Genomic DNA, 14,950 nt, shown 5'->3' with positions numbered 1-14,950 from the left:
CGATGTGATCATATTAGGGAGTGGGCGGGGCCTTTGGGAGGTGATTAGATCGTGAAGGTGGGGCCTTCATTATGGTGATACTGGAGTGCTGGGTAGAGAAAGGCGGGTCCCTGGCCAGGGCTCCACCCCTACAGACCTAGGTGACGACAGGCACTCCTGCTTTTGCATCTAAACATTGCATTTTCCAAGACCACCCTGGCCTGCCACACTCGGGTCCTGTAAAAACCCGAGACTCTAGCAGGTAGACACAGGCAGCCAGACGAGAGGGGCAGTTGGAGAAGATTTGGGCTGCTGAGCAGCCCGACTCCAGGGGAAAATCATCTCCCTTCTGGCTCCCCCATCTGCTGAGAGCTATTTACACTCAATAAAACCTTGCACTCATTCTCCAAGCCCACGTGTCATCAGATTCTTCTGGTACGCCAAGGCAAGAAACCCTGGAATACAGAAATCCCTCTGTCCTTGTGATAAGGAAGGGGGTCTAATTGAGCTGGTTAACACAAGCCGCCTATAGACAGCTAAACTAAAAGAGCACCCTGTAACACACACCCACTGGGGCTTCAGGAGCTACAAACATTCACCCCTAGGCACTGCAGTGGGGTCGAAGCCTCACGGCCTGCCCGTCTGTACACTCCCGTAGAAGTTTGAGTAGCGGGGCACTGAAGAAGCCAACCACACCCTCATTGCATGCCCTGCGAGGGGGACAAGGGAACTGTTCTCCTTTTAACGAGATCGGTGCCCTTATAAAGGGATGCACCAGAGAGCTCACTTTCTCTCTCCCTGCTTCCCTCCAAGTGAGGACACAGCAAGACGATGGCCAGGAAGAGAGCTGTCACCCAAACCTGATCATGCTGGCACCCTGATCTCAGACTTGCAAGCCTCCAAAACTGTGCGAAATAAATTTCTCTTGTTTAAGCCACCCAGCCTCTGGTTATTTGTTCTATAGCAGCTTTACCTAAGACAGTTCAAGGAACTTGAAATTCTGTAAACACCAACTAACTCATTTCCCTGGCTCCAATTTCTACATCTACTAGCCATGCTGTTACCAAAACACAGATCTTTCTTGGTCACCTCCTTGCTTACAATCTTTTATTGCTTTCTACTTCTTTGGGGTGGCAGGTGTGATCTTGCATAAACTTGTCCAAATCAGCATTTCCAGCCTAGTCTTCTGCCTCTTCTAATCTTGTTCTCTACAATTTAGCATCACTGGGCTCCTTGTCACTCCCTACATTTTCCATGATTTTGCCATCTTTGTAAATGGTGCACCCTGTACCTGGAATGGCTTCCCTCTTCCTTGGTCCTTCAAGACACAGATCAAATGTCACTTTCTTTAGGAAGCCTTCCTGTACTCTCCCAAAGAGTTAATCCTGCCTCCTCTGAAGTCCTACAGAACCTTGCACTTAACCTTGAGTTAGCAATTATTGCCCAATAATCTAGTTACTTCTCTGTATTTGCTGTATCCATTTTACTATAAGTCTCTTGTGGATGGGTATTTCACCATAGTCATCTCTGTGTCCTTGTTTCTTGCCTCACATGGGATATATAGCAGGCAGAATTCAAAGATGGCCCCCAAGATTCCCAGTCCCTGGTTATTCAATCAACCATGGATGTAGGCATTGCTGTGAAAAGATTTTGCAGGTGTTGTTAAAGTGCCGAATCACTTGCCCTTGAAATATGGAGATTATGAAGATTATCTGGATAGGCCTGATCTAATCATATGAGTCCTTTAAAAGCAGATAGGTCTCTCTGGCTGGTGGCAGAAGGGAAAGTCAGAGACATTCAAAGAATGAGAGGGATTTTACATGAGGGAGGTTTTCTGTTGCTAAGATGGACCTGAGAGCCACTTCTAGAAGCTGAGAGCAGACCCTGGCTGACAGTTAACAAGACACTTGGGACTTCAGTCCTACAAGCACAAGGAAATGAATTCTGCCAATACCCAACAAGCTTGAAAGAATACCCTGAGACCTAGACGAGAAGCGCAGCTCTGACTGACACCTTGATTTCAGTCCAGTGAGACCCTGAGCAGAGAATCCAGTGAGGCCATGACTAGATTTCCGACCTGCAGAAATTCTGAGATAGTGAATTTGTGCTGTTTTATGCTGCTAAGATTTTGGCAGGTGTTTTTTCCATAGAAATAAACAATTGATAAAGGGTAGATGCTGAGTAAATGTTTGCTGAATGAATAAATGAATGAAAACATGTATAATTCAGCAGCCATAGATGACATTTAAGGCGTTCGCCTTCCCCACTCCTGGTTTCCAGGAGGAGGGGTTTTCTCCAGAGGATGTTTCTGCTTCTCCCTGACTCTGGAAGTGTCTAGCTCAGCTGCACCCTTCCTCCCCGGGGCACTCCCCTGAGACCCTGAGTCTCCTTTGTTCTTTGTCTTAGCACTGGTTGGGGCACTCCCAGCAGCACTGCCTGCACCTGTGTGGGTATGCCAGTTCTCATTCTGGGTTGTGTATTTGCAGCCCACATGGCTAACAGATGATATTAGTCAGCTCAGGCTGCCATAAAAAATACCCAGCTGGGTAGCTTAAACAACACTTTTAGGCAGCTACCATCTTGCTACACGCTCTCATGACTACTTTGTGTGAATGAAGAGAGAGAGAGAGAGAGAGAGAGAGAAGGAAAGCCAGACAGAAACAGAGCAAGCAAGCAAGCAAGCTCTCTAGCTCTCTGGTATCTTTTCTTATAAGGTCACTAATCCCATCATAAGGACCCCAACCTTATGGGCTCATCTAATCCTAATTACCTCCCAAAGATCCCATCTCCAAATACCAAAACATTGGGGAGTAGGGCCTCAACATATGCATTTTGAGGGGACACCAATATTTAGTCCATAGTGCAGACCTATGATCCCCTCCTTCAGCGTGGCTACTAACGGTGATGAAGATAGATGATTTATTGGGCCCCATATGTACTCCTTATTTTATTTGCATACTGGATTGGGGAAATGGGTATTATTTATTCAGAGGAGAGTCCCTTGGAGACCTCAACAGAAGACACAAGCTGTTGTGGGAATTGTACCTGTGGCAAGACAACATTTTTGGAAACGTTTAGTGATGGTATCACCTCCATCCATATCCTTGTACCCCTTGACCTTCTTCACCCCATCCAAGTAGAGATAAGAATTTTTGACGCTTTTCCCCTCAGAGAAGGAATGAGGTAAAAATTGCATTTTTGAGCAAACTCCTGGCTTTCTAGTTTTAAAAATGTGGATCCCTAGGGGGATGGAAAGAACTTAGGACATGGACAATAAATTTTAGAGAGAACAGAAAAAAGAGAAGCCTCACTGCTGCCTCTCCCGCACCTGGAATGGATGCCTTCGTTTGGGAGAAGAGAGAGAGTTGGAGGGAAAATAATGAGGGTGCTGCAGATTCCTTCTCTCTGGATGAATCCCAAGGAAGAGGCAACATCCACGCCCAAGGACTGTGGGATCAGATCAGAAGACCTGAGCCATTTCCAGGTAGAGTTCTGGGGGTGGGTAGAGAGACACCAGAGAAAAAGTGGTTGCTTAGTGAGGGAGGTAGAGAAAACCCTGCCTTCCCTCCCCTTGGCTGTTCCATAAAGTGACTTTACCACCTTCTATCAGGACATAGGGTCTATTTCCCCGTCCTTGAATCTGGTTGGGTTTGTGAGTGCTTTGATCAATAGGGTGCAGCAGAAATGAATGATTCTATGTGATTTTTGAGGCTGGGTTGCGAAAGGCAATGCAGCTTCTGCTGTGCCTGCTGGGACACTTGAGTTTTGGAAACTTGAGCCTCTGTGTAAGAAGTCCGTTTCCCTAGAGGCTGCTGTGCTGTAAGGTGACCTCAGCACATTAGGAGAGGCCTCGAGTCAGCAGCCCCAGGTGAGATCCCAGCCAACAGCTGGCATCCACCATCAGACAAGGGAACGATGAACCCTCCAGATGATTTCAGCTTCCAGCTGTTGAGTCACTCCCAGGGATCCGGTCTTACCAGCTGTTGCCCTAGACATCATTGGAGCAGACAAGCCATTCCCATTGTGTCCTGTCTGAATTCCTGAGCCACAGAATAGTGTAAATAATAAAATGGTTGTCTCACACTCCTAAGTTGTGGGGTGGTGTGTGATGCAGCAAGAGTAACCAGTGTGGGGGATGAGTGTGGTATGATCCCAAGTGCCCAGGGTGGTGTAGTCCATAGAATAATGGGCCCAGGCTGGGTGCAGTGGCTCACACCTGTAATCCCAGGACTTTGGGAGGCCGAGGTGGGTGGATCATGAGGTCAGGAGTTTGAGACCAGCCTGGCCAACATGGTGAAACCCTGTCTCTACTAAAAATACAAAAATTAGCCAGGCGTGGTGGCACATGCCTGTAATCCCAGCTACTCCAGAGGCTGAGGCAGGAGAATTGCTTGCACACAGGAGGCAAAGGTTGCAGTGAGCTGAAATCATGCCATTGCACTCCAGCCTGGGTGACAGAGCAAGACAACATCTCAAAAAACAAAACAAAACAAAACAAAACAAAACAAAACACCAGAATAATGGCCCCAAAGAGGTCCACGTCCTAGTCCCTGGAAACTGTGCATGTGTCCTCTTACATGGCAAAGGGATTTCACAGATATAATTAAGTTAAGGATCTTGAGAAGGAAGATTATCCTGGATTATCCTGTGGTTCTAACATGAACACCAGGCTCTTTATAAGAGGGAGGCAAAAGGTCAGAGTTAGAGAAAAAGACATGACCATGAAAGCAAGAGGTCACTGTGATGCAGCCACAAGTGAGGAATGTAGACAGCCTTTAAACTTTTTTTTTTTTGAGATTGGGTCTCACTCTATCACCCAGGCTGGAGTGAAGTGGTGTGATCTCAGCTTGCTGTAACCTCCATCTCCTAGGCTCAAGTGTTCCTCCCATCTCAGCCTCCAACAGGCACACACCACCACACCCTGTTAAAGTAGGCAGCCTCTAGAAAGAGGAAAAGGCAAGACAACGGACTCTCCTCTGGAGCTTCCCAAAAGGAAGCAGCCCTGTGGACACCTTGATTTTCATCCCATGAGACCCATTTTAGACCTCTGACCTCTGGAACTATAAGAGCATACATTTGTATCATTTTCAACAACGACGTGTGTGGTAATCTCTTACAGTAGGCATAGGACATTAATCCAAATGGTGTGGATGAGGAATGATGGGGTGATGGATCCTCAAGATTGCGGGGTGCACAGATGACACTCTGAGCATAGGAATGTGCTTGCCCCCTCTCTCTCCCTGCCCCCCACCCCCATGTTGATATCAGGCTCTGTCTGTGTCCCCGAACCTGAACAATCTCCCTGGGGAAGTGAGCAAGGGATAGAAGTTGAACTGCCTGCGATCATTTTCACATTGGCTGAATAGGACCTTAACATACAAATGAAGTTGCGTCATAGAAAGTAAAGAAAGTGGTAAGCCTTGCACATGTGAGTTGAGGATTCTGATTGATAACTGATGTGCATTTAGCAGAAAGTGTGCTTCCCAGGGCAGTGGGTGTATCTACAGAGTGGCCACATGGAAACCGAGGCACTGGGACAAGGATTTGCCTGTGGTCTTTTAAGAATTGATCAAAGGTAACAAAATAAGAATATTAAATTTCGTGTGTGTGTGTGTGTGTGTGTGGGAAAGGAGCCAATTTATGAAATTAAACAAAGTTGGCCGGGCATGGTGGGTCACGCCTATAATCCCAGCACTTTGGGAGGCCGAGGTGGGTGGATCATGAGGTCAGGAGATCAAGACCATCCTGGCTAACATGGTGAAAACCCGTCTGTACTAAAAGTACAAAAAATTAGCCTAGCGTGGTGCCTGTAGTCCCAGCTACTCGGGAGGCTGAGGCAGGAGAATGGCATGAACCCAGGAGGCGGAGCTTGCAGTGAGCCAAGATCGCACCACTGCACTCCAGCCTGGGCAACAGAGCAAGACTCCATCTCAAAAAAAAAAAAAAAAAAAAAGGAAATTAAATAAAGTCCACAAAGGAAGTGAGAAACTTGGATTCAGGCATCCCATCCTGGCTGGGTCCAGCACAGCTGGAGCTCAGCACACTGGGCACCCCCACTGTCCCACCCCTTCTAAGATGGGGCTTGAATAGGCCAGGCCCCAGCCTGGTGGCCAGGGGTCCCAGGGCCCAGGGTGGACAGAAGTCGGAAAAGTAGGGGTGCTGCAGGGCCTCTTCTGCTGAGATACATTGGATGGGGTTACACTTCAGAAGATTCTGCAGCAGGTCCCTCCCTGTGGCATTGAGTTTGGGCATGACGTTCACCAGGGATGTTGTGGCCGGGTACATTGGGTACGGCTTATAGTCTGGCAGCTTGGTCATGGAGGGCCACTGTTCCTTGGTGGGCGTCCCTAGCAGCCGGAAGATCCTCTTCAACTGGTCATCGACATCATTGCCTGGAAAAAGAGGCCGTCCAACATTGGCCAGCTCTGCAAAGACGCAGCCGGCTGACCACATGTCAATGGATGTGGAGTACAGCTTGGCCCCAAAGAAGACATCTGGTGGGTGGTACCACAGTGTGACCACTCCAGCTCAGTAACAGCAGATGGGGATCCCAAAGGCTCGAGACAGGCCAAAGTCAGCCAATTTCAGCTCCCCATTCCTGTTTATTAGCAGGTTCTGGGGCTTCAGGTCCCTGCGTAGCACATTGCGGCTGTGACAGAATCCCAGGCCTTTTAGCAGCTGGAAGAGGAATGACTTTACAATCTCAGGATCCAGGTCACCGTTGCAACTGTCAAAATACTTTTTCAGGTGCTGGTGACAGAATTTGAAAACCAAAGTCAGCTTCTTGTCGCTGTGCAGGACGTCATGAAGCCTGATGTTGTTCTGGTGCTTCAGCTCCTTGAGTAGGCAGATCTCCCGGAGGGTGGAACTCGGCATACCCTCATCGTTGTCATCCAGCCTCACCCATTTCAGAGCCACGATCTCATGAGTCTCCCGGTTTTTGGCCTCGAACACTGCCCTGTAGGTGCCTTCCCCAATCTTCTCCAGTTTCTCGTATTTCTGCATTGCGGTGGCCGCAGGGGCCCCTGTGGGCTCTCGGTTTTAAGACTCAAGAATATTAAATGTTTTTAAATTTTTATTTCATTTATTCTTTTCTTTAAAGACAGGGTCTCACTCTGTTGTCCTGGCTGGAGTGCAGTGGCATGATCATAGCTCCCTGCAGCCTCAAACTCCTGGGCTCAAGCAATCCTCCTGCCTCAGCCTCCTGGGTAGTTGGGACTGTAGCTGTACACCACCATGCCCAACTAATTTTAAATGTGTTTTTTTTAAGTGACAACTTTTCATTTTGAAATAGTTTGACTCGTAAGAAGCTGCAAAAATAATACACAGAGATGGTATGTACCCTTCACCCAGTTTTCCTCAACGATAACATCTTACATAGCCACAGTACAGTTTTCAAAATGAGGAAGTTGACGTTGGTGAAAACTAGTACAGGCTTTATTTAGATTTCATTGGTTTTGGATGCATTCTTTTTAAATTTTTTTTTTTTTTTGCTTCTTTGAAATTTGAGTTTTTTGTGGTTTTTATTTTTTTATTTTTTTGAGATGGAGTCTTGCTCTGTTGCCAGGATGGAGTGCAGTGGTGTGATCTTGGCTCACTGCAACATCCGCCTCCCAGGTTCAAGAGATTCTCCTGCCTCAGCCTCCTGAGTAGCTGGGACTACAGGCGCCCGCCACCACACCCAGCTAATTTTTGTATTTTTAGTGGAGATAGAGTTTCACCATGTTGGCCAGGATGGTCTCCATCTCTTGACCTCGTGATCCACCCGCCTCGGGCACCCAAAGTGCTGCGATTACAGATGTGAGCCACTGAGCTGGGCCTGTAGTTATGTTTTTAATTAAGATTTTTATTTTGAGATAATGACATATTCACAAACACAGCATACCTCTTGTTGCCCTTTTATAGCCACACCTACTTCTTCATCCCTGTTCCCTTCAAAACCACTAGCAACCATTAATCTGTTCACCATCCCTATAATTTTGTCATTTCAGACATCTTTTTTTTTCAAATTTTACTTTAAGTTCTGGGACATATGTGCAGAATGTGCAGGTTTATTACATAGGTATACATGTACCATGGTGGTTTGCTGCACCCATCTACCCATCATTTACACTAGGTATTTGTCCTAATGCTCTCCCTCCCCTACCTCCCCACCCCCGATAGGCCCTGGTAATGTGATGTTCCCCTCCCTGTGTCCATGTATTCTCATTGTTCAACTCCCACTTATGAGTGAGAACATGCAGTGTTTGGTTTTCTGTTCCTGTATTAGTTTGCTGAGAATGATGGTTTCCAGCTTCATCCATGTCCCTGCAAAGGACATGAACTCATCCTTTTTTATGGCTGCATAGTATTCCATGGTGTATATGTGTCACATTTTCTTTATCCTGTCTATCATTGATGGACATTTGGGTTGGTTCCAAGTCTTTGCTATTGTGAACAGTGCTGCAATAAACATACATGTGCATGTGTCTTTATAGTAGAATTATTTATAATCCTTTGGGTATATACCCAGTAATTGGATTGATGGGTCGAATGGTATTTCTGGTTCTAGATCCTTGAAGAATTGCCACACTGTCTTCCACAATGGTTGAGCTAATTTTATATAAACGGGAATTATACAGTATGTGACCTTTCAGGACTGGGTATTTTCCACTCCGATTATTCTCTGGAGATAAATCCAGGTTGTTGCGTATTTCAGTAATTTGTTCCTTTTTATTCCTAAGCAGTGTTCTCTGTTTTGGGTGTATTACAGTTTGTTTGACCATTTATGTGTTGAAGGACATCTGAATTATTTCCATTTGGGGTTTATTACAAATAAAGATGTGATAAACATTTGTGTACAGGTTTTTGTATGAACTTATGGTTTCATTTATCTGGGATAAATGCCTAGGAGTGTGATTGCTGGGTCACCTGGTAAGGGCATGTTTAATTCTGCAAGCGACTGCCAAACTGTTTTCCAGAGTGGTTGTATCATTTTACTTTTCCACCAGTAATGTATGAGTCACCCAGCTTGCCTGCATTTTGTTGTAAATATTTTTTATTTTGGCCTTTCTGATAGGTATGTAGTGATATCTCTTTGTGGTTTTAATTTACATTTCCCTAATAGCTAATGATGTTGAACATTTATCATGTGTTTATTTGCCATCTGTGTCTCTCCAAAAGTGAAAAATAATGTCTCCTGCCCATTATCTAATTGAATTATTTGTTTTTATACTGTTGAGTTTTGAGAAGTCTTTATTTATTCTAGATACTAGTCCTTTCTTGAACAAGTGATTTGCAAATATTTTCTCTACTCTGTAGCTTGCTTTTTCATACTATTGACATGCCCTTTCACAGAGCAAGATTTTTAATTTTGGTGAAGTCTGATTTTGAATATTTTCCTTTTACATATCATACTCTTGGTATCATGTCAAAAAACTCTTTGCCTAGCCCTAGATCCTAAACCGTAGATCCTAAAGATTTTCTTATTTTTTATACATTCTTTTTTTAGGTGTTTTTTTTTTTTGAGACAGAGTCTTGCTCTGTTCCCCAGGCTGGAGTGCAGTGGCACAATTTTAGCTCACTGCAACCTTGTGCCTCAGCCTCCTGAGTAGCTGGGACTACAGGCATGCACCACGATGTCCAGCTACTTTTTGCATTTTTAGTAGAGATGGGGTTTCGCCATGTTGGCCAGGCTAGTCTTCAACTCTTGGCCTCACGTGATCCACCTACCTCCACCTCCCAAAGTGCTGGAATTACAGTTATGAGCCACCGAGTCTGGCCAAGATTTTCTCTTATGTTTCATTCTGAAAGTGTTATAGTTTTTATGTTTTGCACTTAAGTCTGTGATCCATTTTGAGTTAATTTTTGTATGATTTAGATTGATGTTCCTTTTTCACCTATGGATGTCCAATTGCTCCAGACATTTATTGAGAAAACTCTTTTCTTCATTGAATTGATTTTGCAGTTTCGTCAAAAATCAGTTAGGGATACAGGTGTGGGTCTATTTCTGAATTCTCTGTTCTGTTCCATTATTCTATGTGTGTATCCCTATAGCAGTACCATACAGTTTGGATTACCATAGCTATATAATAAGTCTTGAAACTGAATAAGTCTTGTAACTGATTCCTCCCACTTTATTCTTCTTTCTCAAGATTATTTTAGATAGTCTATTTTTTGGTCTGTCTCTATACCTTTTAGAATAATATAGTCTAGGTGTATAACAATCCTTGCTGGGATTAAGATAGGAGCTGCATTTAACCTCTGTGTCAATTTGGGGACAACTGACACTTTTACTAAGTTAAGTCTTCTAATCCGTGAATACAATAAGTCTCTACATTATTTAGATATTCTTTGACTTTTTTCATTAGCTTTGCATAGTTTCTAGCATACAAGTCCTTACATGCTTTGCTATTTTTATACCTAAGTATTAGATTCGAGTGATTGTAAATAGTATTTGTATTTTTTATTTTGGTATCCATTTGTTCATTGCTAGTATTAATATATAAAAATATAATTGATTCTATGTTTATCTTGTATCCTGCAACTTTATTGAACTCATCTATTAGTTTTAGGATTTTTTTTGGTAGATTCCTTGGGGTTTTTTAATATAGACAATCATGTCTTCTGCAGGAACAGCATTATTTCTTTCTTTTCAATATATTAATATATACCATTTATTGCCTTCTTGCACTAGCTATGACTTCTAGCACTATGTTGAATAAGAGTGGTGAGAGCGGACACTTTCTTTGCTCCCAATCATAGAGGGGAAGCTTTCAGTCTTTCACTATTAAGCATAATATTCGTTACAGGATTTTTGCAAATCCTTCTGATCAAGGTGAGGAAATCCTCCACTATTCTTATTTTCTGAGAGCTTTTTTTTTAACTATGAATGGCTGTTGAATTTTGTCAAATGCTGTGTCTATGTTTATTGATTAAATCATATGATTACCTTCTTTTAACCTGGTACTGTGGTAGGTCTTTGAGGAATTGCCACACTGTTTTCTACAATGGCTGAACTAATTTACACTCTCACCAACAGTGTATAAGTGTTCCTTTTTCTCTGCAACCTTGCCAGCAGCTGTTATTTTTTGACTTCTTAGTGATGGCCATTCTGACTTGTGTGAGATGGTATCTCATTGTGGTTTTGATTTGCATTTCTCTAATGATCAGTGATTTGCATTTCTCTAATGATTAGCTTTTTGTTTTCATGTTTGTTGGTTGCATGTATGTCTTTTTTTGAGAAGTGTCTGTTTATATCCTTTGCCCACTTTTTGATTGGGTTTTTTTTTTCATGTAAATTTGTTGGAGCTCCTTACAGATGCTGGATATTAGACCTTTGTCAGATGTATAGTTTGCAAACATTTTCTCCTATTCTGTATGTTGTCTGTTTACTTGGTTGACAGTTTATTTTGCTGTGCAGAACCTCTTCAGTGTATAGTTCTTTCTAAAGAACTAGCTCCTTATTTCATTGAATTTTTCTTTGTTAGTTTTCTCTTTTCAATTTTATTATACTGGTTTCTGGTTTTATATTAGTGTATTAGTTCATTTTCACGCTGCTGATAAAGACATACCTGAGTCTGGGCAATTTACAAAGAAAAAAAGATTTAATGGACTCACAGTTCCATGTAGCTAGGAAGGCCACATAGTCATGGCGGAAGACAAAGAAAGAGCAAACGGACTTTTTACATGGTTGTGGGCAAGAGAGAATGAGAGCCAAGTGAAAGGGGTTTCCCCTTATAAAACCATCAGATCTTGTGAGATTTATTCCTATCATGAGAGTGATATGAGGGAAACCGCCCCCATGATTCAATTATCTCCCACCAGCTCCCTCTCACAACATGTGGGAATTATGGGAGCTACAATTTAAGATGAAATTGGGGAGGGGACACAACCAAACTGTATCAATTAGTATTTGATTTCTTCTTGCTTCGAATTTCTTTTTCTTTTCTTTTTCCAGGTTCTCATGATGGAAGCTTAGGTTATTAATTTGAGACTTTTCTTTCTTTCTTTTCTAATGTATACATTTAATGCTATAAATTTCCCTCAGCACTGCTTTAGCTGTGACTCACAAATTTTCATGTTTGATTTTAATTTTTATTCAAGTCAATGTAATTTTAAAAATTTCCTTTGAAACCTTCTCTTTGACCCATGGATTATCTAGAAGTGTGTTGCTTAGTTTTTAAGCATTTAGAGATTATTCCATTATCTTACCATAATTGATTTCTAGTTTGACTTCACTGGGGTTGGAAAATACGCTATTTATGATTTCCATTCTTTTAACTTTGTTAAAGTTTTTTTTGCAGCCTAGTATATTTTTTGTCCTGGTATATATTCCATGGACACTCAAATAAATGTGTGTTCTGCTGTTATTTGAGAAGAGTGTTCCAGCTATGTCTATTAGATTTTATTGGTTGATAGTGTTTTGAGTTCTATATCCTTGATTTTTGTCTAATTGTTTTTATTAATCATTGAGAGGACAGTGTTGAAGTCTCCAATTATAATTGTGGATTTGTCTAGTTCTCCTTTTCATTCTATTAATTTTTACTTCACAGGTTTTGCAGTTCCGTTGTTTGGTGCATACACAATGATCTTATTTGGGGTTCACTCAGCATTTTGAATCCCTAGTTTTATGTCTCTTCACAAACTTGGGATGTTTTCAGCCATTATTTCTTTGGGTAATCTTTCATCCCTGTTCTCTTTCTTATCTCTTTCTGGAACCCCAATGACACAAATGTTAGATCTTTTGCTATGGTCTGACAGGTCCCTGAGTTTTTTTTATTATCATAATTTTTTTCAATCTATTTTTTCTCTTGTTCAGATTGTTCTGTGTTTAAATTCACTGATTCTTTCCTCTGCTCTTTCATTGTACCGTTGAGTCCAGCCACTGAGGTTTTAGCTTCAGGTCTAAAATTTCCACTTGGTTTCCCTTTATATTCTTTATAGATCTTTGTGGAGACTTTTTATTTCTTTCCTGAGGCTATTTTTTATTTGTTTGCAACAAGCTCATGTTTGCTCTATGAAACATTTTTATCATAGGTGTTTTAAAATCATTGCCAGGGAATTCTAACATAATTTCATCATCTCTGTGTTGGCATCTAGTGATTGTTTTCTCATTCAATTTGACATCTTCCTGGTACTTGGTATGACAAGTGATTTTTGAAACATGGGAATTTTAAGATTAGGTTATGATACTCTGATCTTACTGAAACCTTCTGTTTTAACTGGCTTTCTCTGACATCACTCTGGCAGAAGAAAGAAGAGGGGCTCTGCCTTGTTACTGCCAGGTGATGATGGAAGTCCAGGTTCTCCACCTGGCCTCTGTAGGTACCTGTTACTTCTGCGCAGGGGTAGGTGTTCCAGTGACACCATGGTGGGGATGACCTTGTTACTGATGGATTATGCTGAAACTCTCACCTCTCTACCACTTTAGTGGGAAGAGGAGGGACACCTCATTACTGCAGGATGAAGTTGAAAGTCCAGGCTCTCCACATGGTCTCCATTGAGATGAATGGTGATAAAAGTCCTAATCTTTTCTTCGCCTTTTCTGATACTATCCTTAGTACAGCCCTGCAAGGGTGGAAGTCTCAGTTCCTTAATCTGCCTTTGTTGGCATGGGTGGGGGCAGGACCACAGTGTTTTTGTGGTGATTGGCTGGAGAGGAGTGATTATTATCTAAAAATTTTTTGTCTTGCTAGGCTGTCCCTTTCTTGGTCCTTTGGCTGGAGAGAGTGGGCTTTAGTTGAGTTTTGCTGGGACTTTTTTTTGTCTGTGCCTGTTAGTGTTTGCAGGTAGTTGGCTTCAACTCCAAGTCCAGGGTGTATCAGGCAAGAGAAAACCCAGGGAAATCACTGCCCGGTTGGTCATTGTTCCTCAGGTCCTCCACTTCCTTCTCTCCACACTTGAGTCTTTTAACATTTGTTTTGCATATAATACTCAGGGTTTTTAGTTGTATCTTGCAGGCAGAAGCTCTAAACAATGGGATTTTAAAGCCATTTTTCTAGGATTACCATAAGCGCTTTGAGCCTGTCTGATGGTGATTATGCTATAGCAGTGCCTTATAAAGGATGTCCATTTGCTCTTGGGGAGGGAACTGGGCACTTCAGGGACATCCTGGCGGGAAGGCCTGCTTTTTGCGTAATCTGGATCTTTAAAGGGTCATAATTCACGTCCCTTTTAGAGAAATCAAGGAAACATGTCAGTCAACATTGACACAGGGTGTCCAAGCTTGTCTTTCGAGCTTGGAAAGTTTCATGAAAAGTTTGAAACTTTGAGTAGTACATATGAAAAGAGCCCCAAGAAGGATTCAGCAGATGTGGCCTGCTGTGTGTCCTCAAGCAATCCATTTCAACTTCCTGGGCTTCAGTTTCTCCACCTCAAACTCAGGAAAGACAAGGATGGACCAGCTCGGGGTTTCTACACTTCCACCATTTACAGAGCACCAGCTTGAGTTTGCTGTGGCAGTACCTCCTGCTTCTCCATTTACTGAAGACTTTGCTCCAAATGGACTCACTTGAAAAAGGAAACTTCATGTTGACGTGGGACATGTGCCCCTTGGCAGGAGGATGGCTGAGCTGACTCAGCACACACAGGACCAGCACTTAGTCGTGGGGCCTTCTGAGGTTTCAAGCCCAGCCTGAAAGAAATGTTCACTGGGGCTTATCAGTTCAGGTTGACCCCGTGACCCTAACTCAGATGCTGAGGAAGCATGTCCCGCTCACAGCAGGTGGTTATGAAGCTTTCCAAACACAGATGCCACGTGCTCCACGTAGTCTCCGTAGTAGTTCACACTCCCCGGACTGTAGACAGAGCATCTGTTGTTGGTTCATGTGAAAACTTCCAACCATGCCCCTCCTCCCTCCCTCCAGTTCTAAGGCACTTAATTTAAAAAAAGCTTCCCTTATTCCTAAACATTGTGGAGCAAACATTTAACATCATCCTGTTGCCTTTAACACACCTTCTGCTCATCCTCCCGTGACAAAATGTTGCTTGC

The 14,950-nt window shown here is 43.0% G+C and overlaps 1 pseudogene; it reads right to left on the bottom strand.

The window, feature by feature from the left end:
* Positions 1 to 5,937: 5,937 nt before the first annotated feature.
* Positions 5,938 to 7,017, bottom strand: LOC129485778 (cyclin-dependent kinase 5-like; annotated as a pseudogene).
* Between the last annotated feature and the right edge of the window lie 7,933 nt (positions 7,018 to 14,950).

Source organism: Symphalangus syndactylus, chromosome 7, assembly GCF_028878055.3.
Source record: "Symphalangus syndactylus isolate Jambi chromosome 7, NHGRI_mSymSyn1-v2.1_pri, whole genome shotgun sequence".
Lineage (NCBI taxonomy): Eukaryota > Metazoa > Chordata > Mammalia > Primates > Hylobatidae > Symphalangus > Symphalangus syndactylus.
Note: the sequence above shows the minus strand (reverse complement) of the source record. Positions and strands in the feature narration are given on the sequence as shown.